Source organism: Ailuropoda melanoleuca, chromosome 11, assembly GCF_002007445.2.
Source record: "Ailuropoda melanoleuca isolate Jingjing chromosome 11, ASM200744v2, whole genome shotgun sequence".
Lineage (NCBI taxonomy): Eukaryota > Metazoa > Chordata > Mammalia > Carnivora > Ursidae > Ailuropoda > Ailuropoda melanoleuca.
Window position 1 is genome coordinate 90,459,984 of NC_048228.1, and position 3,280 is coordinate 90,463,263.

Sequence of the window (3,280 nt, forward strand, 5' to 3'; positions counted from 1 at the left end):
TTAATGGTAAAAATACCCCGTCCTTTGGATGAAATAATGTTGATAAAAGATAGCAAATTGGGACGGGAGGGTTGTTTGTTTTAAATATTTTTGTTTGGCAAGTGAATAGTTAGTTGGCCAACTGCATTGGTCCCTGAGATTTTACAGGTTTTATTATTTCTTTTAAGATTTTTCATTTATTTATTTGAGAGAGAGTGAGAGTGAACAGGGGCAGGGGGAGGGGCAGAGGGAAAGGGAGAAGCAGGCTTCCCACTGAGCAGAGAGCTGAACCTGGGGCTGGACCCCAGGACCCTGGGATCATGACCTGAGCCAAAGGCAGGCGCTTAACCGACTGAGCCACCCAGGGGCCCGATTTTACAGATTTTGAACCATTTCAGCGTGTAAGAACTACTGGCCTTGGATGCCATTCTGTGTCCCCTGAGGCAGGCGCATTCAGTGAAGGGTCTGCCTTTTCCCTGCAGCCCTGACCCAACCCATCCAGGCCTCTGGTTGCTCCTCCCCGTTAAGGGTTGGGGAGGGAGGCTGCCATCCTCCCTCCTTTGGGACTCTGTCCTGTTCCGTGCTGAGGTGTGGAGTCACGGTCTCACTGTCTCTCAGAGGGGATGAAATAAACGGACTCACACTAAGGCAGTCATGGGTCAGACCAGATAAATACAGTCCCCAGGGACCTTCATAGGTAGTGGAGCGTGAACACTTAATTCAAACCAATAAATTGTAAAGGCGGGAAAGAATATTTTTAAATGAAAGGTCTTCTTCTGTCATCAGGCCACACCCTTCAAATCACCGATACAGACAGTTAAGAGAGGAGGCAAGGGCAAAAACTTGATTCTGGCTTCTGGATCGAAATGTCACAGACTGCTGTGAATAGAAATCCTGACCTTCTCTGTTTCCGCCCCTCTCCAGTACAAAACGGATCAATCCCGCCACCCCTGCCCTGGGCCACAGAGCAACCTGAACATTCCTTTTCGAGGACCAAATCGTGTCACGGTTAGTTTTCTGCATGCCTGCTGCTCCTCACGGAAGGGGATACCTGCTCACCTCTGGGTTCTGGGCTTTGGGTGCTGCCTGAGCTCAACAGAAGCCCAGTAAGTAAGAGATTTGATATGCCGGGTTAAAAATAGCCCAATGCTGGCGCGCCTGGGTGGCTCAGTTGTTAAGCATCTGCCTTCGGCTCAGAGCGTGATCCCAGAGTCCTGGGATCGAGCCCCACATCAGGCTCTTCCGCTGGGAGCCTGCTTCTCCCTCTCCCACTCCCCCTGCTTGTGTTCCCTCTCTCGCTGTCTGTCTCTCTCTGTGTCAAATAAATAAATAAATAAATAATATCTTTAAGAAAATAGCCCAATGCCCTATGGGGTGCCTCCACAGTGACTATAGTCAGGGAAATTCAAACTCACAGGCTTCTAAAACTTCAATTGCATGAATCCTGATTACAAACAACCTGAGGAAACCAGTTAGTTCCCCGAAGACTAACCAAGTCCGTGGGCAATGAAGGGGGAGAGAACTACAGAGAAGCCCAGGAAGATAGGTGAAAATTCCAGAAATATTGTGAAGCCCCATCTTCTGGAACTGGCCAACAATTTTCCTTCCACATATATTAAAATGTATAGTTTATACTTCGACCTGACCAAAAAAAAAAAAAATACATGGACACAATCTGGGACAAAGCCACCAAACCTTTCATCCCCTTGGACAGTCAACAGAATACATGATTTTCCACATCACACAGGAGAATTTTAAGTGCTTTGGGTCTATAGAAGTGGGACAGGGTGTCGGAGACATCTGCCAAACAAAGAAACCCTCAGATGCTTTAATGTGGCGGCTGCTGGGTGAGATGGGAGCAGAATGACCCTTTCTATAAGCCAGTGGTTCTGGAAACGGGGTCTATGGACCAGCAGCAGCATCCCCTGGTAATCTGCTGGAAAGGCAGCTTTTCAAGCCTCACCCCCGGGCCAACTGAACCTGAAATTCTAGTGGGGTTGTCCAGCAATGTGTGTTTTCATAAGTCCTCCCAGCGGCTCGGATGCAGGCTGGACTTTGAGAACCCCTGATATAAGGCATTACCTTGCACTGAGTGACTCGGGCCCAAGAGCCTGACCTACGGCCACAGCCCTCAGGTGACCTAAAAAAAAAAAAGAAAAGAAAAGGATGACTCAGCTGAGTGGTTGAGTGCGGTGGGGCCTGTACTGGGATGGCTGAGGGCACATCCGGGCACAGCCCCCTGAGCACCCCATCTTTACTGCCAGCCTCTCTTGCTGCCTGTCTGGGCTTGACCTACCCCGGTGGCATCTCCTCTGGGCAAGGGCCGTATCCTTCCAGACTCCCAACCCTTATTAGTTGCAATCTGCACAAATCCACCAGTGCCAAAGGGAAGCTTTTGAGAACTTTCGAAGGTGGGTTAACTGTTTCAGAGCAGCAGCTAGGGGCCCAAGCAGTCGCCTGAGCCGCCGGACATGGCCCCGCGCTTCCCAGAGAACCAGGGTGGCCGTCCAGCCGCGCCCCACGGTCTGGCGGCAGAACCCCTATCCGCAAATAGCCAGTCCCAACCTGGGTCCCCAGGACCGAGGGTGTGCCTGGATTTATTTTTTGAAGTGTTTGTGCACTTCACGAGCCTCGCCCTTTCATTTAGGGCTTCAGTACAATTGCATTGACCTAATTAATTCATTTTCTTTTCGGTCCAAAGTGGAAGCCGGGGCACAGGGCTGCAAATCCAATGCAAACCCCCTTTGGGCGCCGATCCTCTGGACAATTAAAACAAAGAGCGGCAGCGGCGGCGGCGGCGGCGGCACCGCACAAAACCCTCGGGAAACATCCAGAACGTGCCGCGTACCAGCCGGCAGGGCGGGGCGAAACCTGGGTTAAAAATGTGCCCGCAGGGAGGCGGCCCCACCCCTGCAGGTGGACAGGTGGAGGTTGGCAGGGGTCAAAATCCATTCTTAAAGGACTGGAAGCTGGGCCGCTGCGTGGCGCAACTGCAGGGGGCACACTCGCCCCGCGCCCAGCGGGAATGGCGCCCTCGCCAAAAAAGCAACGAAACAAAACCCATTGCACCGGCGGGAACTGGGCTGTGGGACCCGTAGGAGGAGTGGGTGGGAGCGGGAGAAGGCGAGAGGGCGGACTAGAACGAGAAGGGGAAGGAGGGGAGGGAGAGAAAGAACCGGGAGAAAAGGCAGAAAGTGGGAGATAGAGGGGGTGAGGAAAAGAAAGGTGCGAGCAGGAGATGGGGGAGAGGGAAAAGGGGGAACGAAGGGAGGGGAGAGAGGGCTCGCGGACAGGGAGCGCC